Source organism: Elephantulus edwardii, unplaced genomic scaffold (genome assembly GCF_000299155.1).
Source record: "Elephantulus edwardii isolate Elephantulus edwardi_28Jun2011 unplaced genomic scaffold, EleEdw1.0 scaffold00010, whole genome shotgun sequence".
In the NCBI taxonomy this organism is placed as follows: Eukaryota; Metazoa; Chordata; class Mammalia; order Macroscelidea; family Macroscelididae; genus Elephantulus; species Elephantulus edwardii.
Genome location: NW_006399760.1, coordinates 4,294,300 through 4,304,644, shown reverse-complemented (window position 1 = coordinate 4,304,644; position 10,345 = coordinate 4,294,300).

Sequence of the window (10,345 nt, the reverse complement as noted above, 5' to 3'; positions counted from 1 at the left end):
ACAACTACTAGGGAGGATAAAAGGAAAATTGGTGCCTTTGAGCTGTGGTGCTGGAGAAGAGCATTGAATATACCATGAACTTCTAAGAAAACAAACAGATTCATCCTGGAGAGGGTTAAACCAGGCGGCTCTTCGGAGGCAAGGAGTCTGGGGCAACATACATTAGACATGTTTTAAGGAGAGACCAGTCCTTGGGAAGGGACATTATGCTTGGGAGGGTCGAGGGACAGCGTAGGAGGGGAAGACACTCTATGAGGTGGATTGATTCAGTGACTGGGGTTATCGAGATGAGTGTGTCAGAGGCAGTGTTATCGGCACAGGACAGAGCAGGGTTTAGGTCTATTGTACATAGGATCGCTCTGCGTCGTAAGTGACTCGACAGCACATAACAACAACTGGCATCTATGATTCTTATTCAACTTTTCTCAGGTAAAATAAAGTCCAGACGATATACAAGTTTCTTGGTTATTACTTGATACAAATGGTACAAAATTATGGCAATGCTTCCAAACCTAAAAGCATAAGAAAAGAATGTCATTTAAAACTGTAAGTGTACATTATGAGGATCCAAGGGGAGGCGAGGGAGAGCAAAGGGTGAGGATGGGAGAGGGTTGGACGATTGGCGGCAAAGGTGGGTTTAGGGAGGAAAAGGGGTCTTAAACATAGGGTCCCACAATTTGATGGGTGGAGGGAAGATTGGGTAAAGGAACTGGGAAGAATCCAGTGTGTAAAACAATGTATGTGAACTTTGTAAATAAACCAGTATGAAATAAAAAAAAATTGTTTTGAGTAAAAATAAGAAGAAAATAAAACAAAACAGAAACCCAACAACTGTAAGAGTGATCTGGGATAGGCTTTTATCGAAATAATTGAAAATGTATTTAGCCAACGAAATTTCAAAAAATTATATTCCAGATTTAACTCACTCTTCCTCCATTTGAATTTGTCTAATCATGTGCTGTTTTTGTGTACCACTGTATCAGAATTAACACATAGCTGACCCTTCAATGGGTTTTCAGTTAACTGCAAAGGAGGAGATTGTCCATCCTTTGCAGAGCTGCTGGCGAATTCTAGCTTCACGCCTTCAGCAGGGCAGCCAGCTTCTTACTATTAGGCCACTAGCGTGTGGACCCTAAATTGTTAAGTTTTCATATTTAGTGTGGACACTAACTACTTATCATTTTTTCTTTTCTTGTATATTCTGTGTCTTTGTTGGTGTCCCTTTCATAGACTAAATCACTGAAGCTAATTACCTGGGAATTGTACTCCACATTTTTTTCTTTTATTAACATCCAATAAAATGCCAAAAGTTTCAGATTCTAGTATCGAAATATTTCCTAAAATACTACCTCTCTAAACCAGAGAGTATTATGCTGATTGACCTAACTCAGTCCCATAAGGACAAATATTGTATAAAATGTTTATTGTTGAATGAGTATGAGGATCCAACTGGGGGTTGAGGGTGGAAGCAGAGGGGTGAGGCTGTGTAGTGGGGTGGAGGATTAATCATAGAGTAATAAAATTTGATGGGGGAAGAGAGGGAAATGGGAAGGATCTGGTGTGACAAACAATATAATCAAATTTTGTATATAAATAAGTATAAAATATAATGGAAAGTAGAATGTACTTAAATGATTGTATGAAACACAATGTAAATTACAGATTGTACAAAACACAACATATATGAATGAAACATACTGTAAAGATATTACTATATCAAAATCAATAAAAATATTTTTAAAATTACCTCCTTAAATTATTACTGTCTGCTGCAGTTCTATTTTTAATCTATAGATATTTTCTGTTTAGTCTACTTCAAATTAATGTACTATTCTGTGATCAGAATAATTTTCTAAAATAATATTATCTCATCATTTAGTAATTGAACCCCTGATCATGTAGTAAATTAAAAAGAAATCATATATGCTTCTTTTTAAAATAGCTTTTAAAGTTTTTTTTCTTGCCTCAGTTCCAAATTGTCTTTATTTTAATATTTCTTCCAACCACACTGAATATTCTACCACTACGAGTAAATATAACAGTATTTTCATATTTTTTTCTCCATTCTGCATTTGTTAGCACCTGCAATTATGAAATTGACATTAATTTGAAAAGTCAATGACTTCTGAAATGGCTCCTATTTAAAATAAAGAAGCAAAATATTTGTTTATGGATTTTTTTTCACAGAACACATACTTTAGATTCAAAAGAATGTGGGTTTTTATCTACATGATATTTGGAACTCTCTGGCAACTACGGGTTCTTATGAAGCAATACATAAGAAAGTAAAGGTGTTAAGATAGTAAGCCTTAAAATTCACTAGAATGTGAATTCTGTAAAGCTAAGACTAGATTTCTCCAACTCTGATTCTCAGAAATGTCAGAGTACTTTTTTTGTTTGAAAAGTAGTGTTTGATAGTATAGGAAGGAAAGAAAAAGTTTTAAGAGAAGCACATTATGTAGGAAGCCATCCTGAGTAGATCTTAACTCTGCCACTGATAACACTTTTTGACATGCAGCCGCCACCCCTGTCTATCTCTGGGACTATGCCTACCTCTTAAATCAGCACCTGTAAATCAACATCTTGGGGCATGGCCCTGCCTGTCTTTTGTATACTGATAACCTAGGGCTGGGTTCCCTGGTGGCCCAGCCTACTCCGCTGCCTATTTATAGCAGAATTCATCAAATAAATTTGGGCTTGATCAGGAATCTTTGTCTAGCCCCCAACTCTCCTGTCCCTGTTCCTCTTTTAATCCACACAGGTTCCACTCTAGAACATGTATGAACCTGCAGGTCAGTTTCAGTTGGCAGTTTCAACATTATACTGCTTAGTGGTTAAACAAGTGAACCATGAAAATCCTAGTTTTGTTTCTTCAATGGGTCACATCAGCATGCCATATTATCAGTTATCTGGGCGGTTATTTGACTTCTTTATACCTTAGTTTCCTTAAATTTCAAGATTGACTATGTGAATAAAACCTATATTACAGTTAGTTAGAGATCTATCTAGCAGATAGTCAGCACTCAATATATACTTGTTTTTATTATGTGCCATTAAGTCACACATGACTCATAACAACCCTATGTACAATAGCTGTAAACCTGACCTATCCTGATCCAGTCTCACTGACTCCAACACACCTACCCCAGTTGCCCCATATGTTTAACTGTTTAAGCCAGGTTCTTCCTCTTCTCCTCTGTTTCTCCAATCTTTTGAGTATGATGTCCTTCTCCAGTAATTGGTTCCTCCTGGTCACATGTCTAAAAGTATATGAGACAAAGATTCAAAATCCTTGCCTCCAAAGAGAAACTTGATCTCCCCTCCATAACAGACCTATTTGTTATCCTGGTGGACCATACTATCTTCTATACTCTTCTCTAGCACCAAACTCAAAGACATTGATTCTTCTTCTGTTAGTCTTTGTCATTGTAGTAATTATCATTATGACTCTTTTTCTTACTTAAGAAGGATGATATGAAGTAAAATTTTGTGTGTCTGTGGATAGGAATAGAATGGTACCATAGAAAATACTTTTATGTTTGATTCTAAGAAGAATATAGATTTGTGATGTAGTAAATATTTAAATAGATCAATGGTCGGGAAGCACTCATATAGAAAAAAGCTACAAGCTGTAGTCTGTAGTTCTCTTGTGTATTTTTTAGAATATTATTTATCAGTAAAACTGGAAATTCAAATATATGTATTATCTTGGAATAAAAGATAACCTAAATGTATTAAAACATCCTCACCACTGGACCAGCAGGCAACATTGTGATAAATGGAGAAAAGATTGAAATTGTCAATGACTTCATCTTATTTTTAGTCATGATAAATACTCTTGGCAATGATTCACTTTTTTCTCTAGCAATGAGGAGATAAGGAGACATATTGCACTGGGAAAGTCTATAATCAAGGACATCTCCAAACTATTAACTAACAATGATGTCAGTTTGAGAACTAAGGTGCACCTGATTCACATCATGATCACTTGCTAGCCAAAGTGCTCCTTGGAGGCAAAGACGATAAGGCTTTGTCTCACATATTTTGAACATGTTGCTAGGAGAGTTTCCTTGGAGAGGGGTATTATGCTTAGAAAGGTGGAGGGATGGCAAAGAGAGGAGACCCCCAACCAGGTGGATTGATATAGTGACTGAAGCAATGGGCTTGAATGTGTCAGAGGTTATGGGGATAGCACAGCATAGGACAACGTTCTTGTTCTTAGGTTTGCTATGAGTCCTACTTGCTTTGATAATACTTAACAAAAATAACAGATATAAATTAAAGTAGGGCAAAATCACATGGCATGTTTTTATCAGAATACAGGTCTTGTTACATTAACAAATTTTTATTAATGTACAAGCTATTTTTTCTATTTCTTCCACTCTATTTTATCTTTTTAAAAAAATGATAATAAAATTTTATTGTAATTGTGGTTTTTTAACAAACATTTTCAGAGAAGTTAGATTTTTCATTCACTCATTGTATTTTCTTTTTCTTCTTATTATTAATTTTGATGAAAATTTACAGAGATTTTGTATTTTCTTTTTTTGAATGCCCTGATATGCATACATGTACTTGTGTCTTGTGTAAGCTATAGAACTGAGGTTGGTTTTTTTCTGTTTGAAATCAACATTGAGTTCCTTGGAGTTTCTGAGAAGGGACTTGGAGAATAAAGTGCTATCAGAGTTAAATAGAATTGACTTCATGCAGAATTATTGCAAGTGTCTCCTATTGTCTGCATTTGTTGCAAAAGATTGTTGTGTTTAAGTAACTATAGAAGAACAGTGTGCTAGATAAGGGTAAGATAAATCTAATGTCATCCATCATTTGATCAAATGGTACAAGATAGGGGCAGTATTTCACTCTGTTGCACTTAAGGTCAGAGTAAGTTAAAAACAACTTGATAATATCTAATATAAAAAGTATGACTCATAAATAAGCAATTCTAGCTGTTCCCATAGGTAAGCTTTCAGATTTGGCATAAAAGGCTTTAAGTGACTTTAGTAACCTTTTTAAAAATTTTTCATTTTATTGTGTAGGGGAAATTTTGTACTTCAACGGAAAAATCATACTAGTACAGAGTGATACTGTGTATTTTATACAATTTTAACATTGTTTTGATTTTTCATTATTTTAAAACTCCATGAATTTTAGATCATTAATAGTAATGTAAAAGCTCTTCTTAGTAATGGAAATATAAACATATTCATGTTACTACTTAATTTTCTTCCCTTTATCAATGTGGAAAAAAGCAGATTTATCTCAATTTCCTTTTTATTTAAACATTGGTATTTACAAAGGATTATTTTCTGTTCATTGTCCTTTTTTATTGATTGTAATAATTTACTATTTTGCTCATTAGTTATGTATTAAACAAAATCTTAAAATTGCTTTCTTCTTATATTTCTGTTACAATCACTTTTTATTGTTTTTAACATAATTAATAAATAACTAACAGACTTTTATACTATAGGACTTGAAAATTAAAATGACCATAAATTAGGAAAAAATAGTCATTAAAAATATACACATATTTATTGTTGTTGTTGTTGTTGTTGTTAAGTGCCATGGAGTCACAGGCGACTCATAGCTACCCTGTGAAGGAGAGTCCTTGATGCTTCGGTGCCTTTCATCCTCTCTTCACGTTCATAGGGTTTCCGGAGGCAAGCTATTATGGAAGTGGATGCCACTCCTCTTTCCAAATATTTATTGTATACAATATAAAGTATTTTAATGAAAGATCTGGAATTTTATTTGACATTATTGTAACAGTATTTTCACATCTCATTGCTTCAAGTTCAAACCCACTCTTAGCTGACCCTTTAAGGTTTGAAGTCTGTAAATTGCACTGGAGTTGGCTCATCTTTTTCCTGGCCTTCAGTTTGCATATGCTGAGAAACTCCCTATCAACTAAACCAGCAATAAAGTTCACTCTGTCCAGTTGGAACTGATTCGCTCCTGACTCTCTATTAGATTTTTAGGGATTATAAAATATCTATTTACATTAGAGTAGGTGATGAAATAGAAGTACCAATGAGAGGCCACACCAGGTAACTTACCAGCGAAGCCACTAGAAGACTGTGACAGCCACCTAAGTATAGGAGACAGAGTGAAAAATAAGTACATTCTTTCTTTGTTTTACTTTGCATTATATCCATTTGAATATTTGGTTTTGTACATAATGTGTAATATACATGTAATCAAAAATATATAAAGGAAAAAGAAAACAAATAATAGCTACTTATTCCATCTAGACAATAATAAACTATGGTGCATATTTGTTTATTTTTGCTTTTTAAAATTCAGTGAGCAAAATAAGCAGTATTATTTTTAAGGCAAAGTACGTAACAATGGCAATGAAAAGATAAGAAACAAATCCAAGTAACAACATCATACACAAATACAGCAAAAATAGTTCTGTTGTTTTGTAGGTGCTTTTGAGTTTATTATGACTCAGAAAGATGGTTTGAACTGCAGATTTGAATCTTGCCTTATCCTTTAATTATCTTCATCATGCTAGAGCTCATTCTTTTTTTTTTCATTTAAGTTAATTTTTATTAATTCATCCAAGTGAACAATAAATAATTATAATTCATAAATTTCTTACTATTTTTTCAGATTAATATATCATAGTTAAGCCTGCCAACTACAGCTTTTAAAAATAAGTGGTGTGGACAGCAAATTTCTATGGTTCTTAGCTGTGCTTTATTTGGAATTGTGCAAATTTTGTCTTTTTTTTTTTTCATTCTTAAATCACTGAGCCAATCCATTTCACTGAGCATCATACTATCTTTCACTGACTCTTTACCCTTCCCAGTATTTCTTTTCCCTGGTTCCTCCTGATGACGTACTTAAAGTATGAGAGACTAGATATCACTATCTTTGACTCTAAGCAGCATCTTGATTACATTTCCTCCAAGTCAGATTTGTTTGTTCGTTTGACAGATTTTTTGCATATTCAGTACCAACACCAAAATTCAAAGTCATCAATTTTTTTTGGTCTTACTTATTCATTGCCTAACTTTCATATGCATAGGAGCCAATTGAAAATACCACTATTTATCATTGACACAACTGTATTTTTTTTTCTTCTGATATCTTTACTCTTTATCACTTTGGAGAATTCTGTGACTATAGATTTTCTGAATACAGCACAGCACACCTTTTGTTTCCTTAACTTCTGTTAGCATGACCACTGATTGTGAATCTAAGTAAATTAACATAATTGATGGCTTCTCTGGTGGCCTCCTGGGTATTTGGGGGTTGTTTATTGTTTTTTTCTTTCTGTAAATCCAGAAGCAGACAGATTGAATCCACTGCTACTCCATAGGATAAAATAGGCAATCTCATCTTGTGAAATTTAGAGCCTCTTAAGTGTAATAGTGAATGAATAGAAATTAAAGTGTCTGTAAATTTTCATTAAAATTAGTAATAATAATTAAAAAATCCACTGAATTGCCAGCTATGAGTTGGTTTCAATTTGGTAACACACAACAGCCACAAGCATAATATTGCCTATTTTACAAGTAGTCAGAATGTGTGTGTGTGTCTGTGTGTTGTGTGTATGAAAACGTAAGCCATTTGGAAAGCTCTAGTCTTTGATTGTCCCCGTGTTTCAATTCTTCTTCATTTTTTGCAAGCCAGATTGTGCCATCTACATAACACAGACTATTGATGAGTCTTCCATTAATCCTGATGTCATATTCTTTTTCATGTTTATATCTAGAGTGCAAAAATGTAGAATTAGGAAATCAGAAGGGAATAATAAAAATGACCCGGTTTTTTCCCCCTCACTTTTTCATCTCCAGCATAGTAGATCATATAATCATCTGATTCAAAATGTTCCATGCCAATCAATCTCATTTTGCTAATATTTTAATGTCAATATTTATGCATTCCATTTCTTTCTAATCTAGTTTTCCTATATTCATGCTTCTCATATTCCTCATTCCAATTATTAGTTTCTGCTTACAACTGTTCCTCTTCCTTTGTGTTTCCAAATTTGAGGGCTTAGACTCAGTTGCCATATCTGTAAGTCTACTCTAAGTGCGCTGTACTGTACATAGGGTTCTTTCCATTTTTTAAATATTTCCTGCATCATTTAGCAATGTGCCCATAGAAGCCTTCAGTATTTAAATTCAAGGCTTGAATTCATTTTTTTAGCCCTTTTAGCTGAAGCAATGCATGGGAAGATGAGGCAAAGTATTATAACAAAATGTGCAGGGAGTTGGAGTCAGAAAATAAAAAGGGCTGAAGTCACTCAGAATCCCTTAAGCTGAAGGAATTAAAGAATATCTTCAAGCTACAAGTTGCAATGCTTAAGGATGCTATGGACAGAATCTTCAATGATTCAGGAAGCATTAAAAGAAGATGGAAGAGTATACAGAGTTATTGTACCAAAATAATTGGCACACACAGAAGAATTTTAAGAAACAAGATGATGAAATGGTGATGAAATAGAAAATTCAGGATGCTCTGAAGGACTTGGTAAATTAAAGTCACAGGAACTGATGGAATGCCAAATTATATATTTCAACAAACTGGATGTGCTCAAGAAGTTGTACCAAGAGTTTGGAGGATAACTGCTTGGCCAATTGATTCAAAGAGATCCATATTTATTTTGATTAAAAAAAAGAGTGACCTGACAGAGTATGGAAATTATTGAACAATATCACACATTATAAAAATCCTGCTGAAGTTTATCCAGAAATGACTGGAATAGTACATTGACAGAGAACTACCAGCAATACAAGCTGGATTTAGAAGAGATCATTTCACTAGAGACATTATTGGCAATGTCAGATGGATTTTGACAGAAACCAAATCACAGGAATACCTATCTGTGTTTCATTGACTAGGCAAAGGCATTTGACTTTGTGGATCACAATAAATTGTGGCTAACCTAAAGTAAAATGGAAATTCCAGGACACTTGATTACATTTCTGTGAAACTTATATTTAGATCAAGAAGCAATCCTCAGAACTGAGCAAGAAAACATTGCATGGTTCAAAATCAGGAAAGGAGTGTGTCAGGGATGCATCCTGTCTCCATGCCTTTTCAATCTATATGTAGAACAAATCATTTTGATCCAGTGGTTTATGAACAGGAATGTGACATGAGGATTGGAGGAAGACTCATTAACAATCTACGCTATGCAGATGATACAATCTTGCTTGCTGAAACTGAGGAGGATCTGAAGTGCTTGGTGCAGAAGGTCAAGAACTGTAATCTTTAATATGTATTTAAGCTCAGCATCAAGAAGACAAAGATTCTTACCACTGGGCCAATTGACAGCATCATGAGAGGTGGAGAAGAGATTGAGGTTGTTAACAATTACAGCTTGCTCAGCTCCACAGTTAACACTTTTGGCACCAGCAGTCAAGAAATCAAAAGACAAATTGCATTGGGAACACATGCTGTCAGGGACCTCTCCAGAGTACTGAAAAGCAATAATATCAGTCTAGAGACTGAAGTGTGTCTAATCCAGGCCATGGTCATTGCAATTACTTGCTATGCATCAGAGAGTTAGACAATGACTAAAGATGACAGAAGAATTGATGCCTTTGAATTGTGGTGCTAGAAATGAGTCTTGAACATCCCATGGACTGTCAAGAAAACAAGTAAGTCTGTCTTGGAGTGGGTGAAAAACAAGTTTCTCCTTGGAGGCTAGGATTTTGAAGCTCTGCCTCACATACTTTGGGCACATGTCCAGGAAAGATTGGTCCTTGAAAAAGTTCATAATGTTTGGTAGGGTAGAGGGACAGTACAGGAGAGAAAGATCCCCATGTGATGGATTGACACAGTAAATGGGGTAATGAAGTTTGGTGTGTCAGAATTAATGAGACTGGCTTAGGACAGGGCAGGCTTCAGAGCTGCTGAAAATAATGCCATTATGGGTCACAGGCAAATTGACAGAACATCAGAACAACAACAGGTTATATAAAAGGTTTATTGTCGAAAATTACTTCCTAACTATTGATTGACTTTGTTGTATGAATGGGTCTATCCACAAGGTGATTCATTTATCTTGCCTTTAAGTTTAGTGAATACAGCAGAAGAAAGGGGAAATCGTGATACCAACAAGAAAGAGAAAGTAGTGTGCATCCTTCAGGCCTAGAGATTCCTCACTAGTCAGACCAAGATCTACTCAAAAGGAACAAGCAGCCTTATCAGAATACCAAAGACTGCATGAGACAGGACTCACTTGGGACTCCTACATCACAGAACAAAAGACAGAGACATGTATCCCACATTCCTGGAGTGCTGAGAGAAGGTTCTGTAAAGGGAAGGACTAAGAGAGCTTTATTATTATTAATTATTATTATTATTAATGAAAATTTACAGA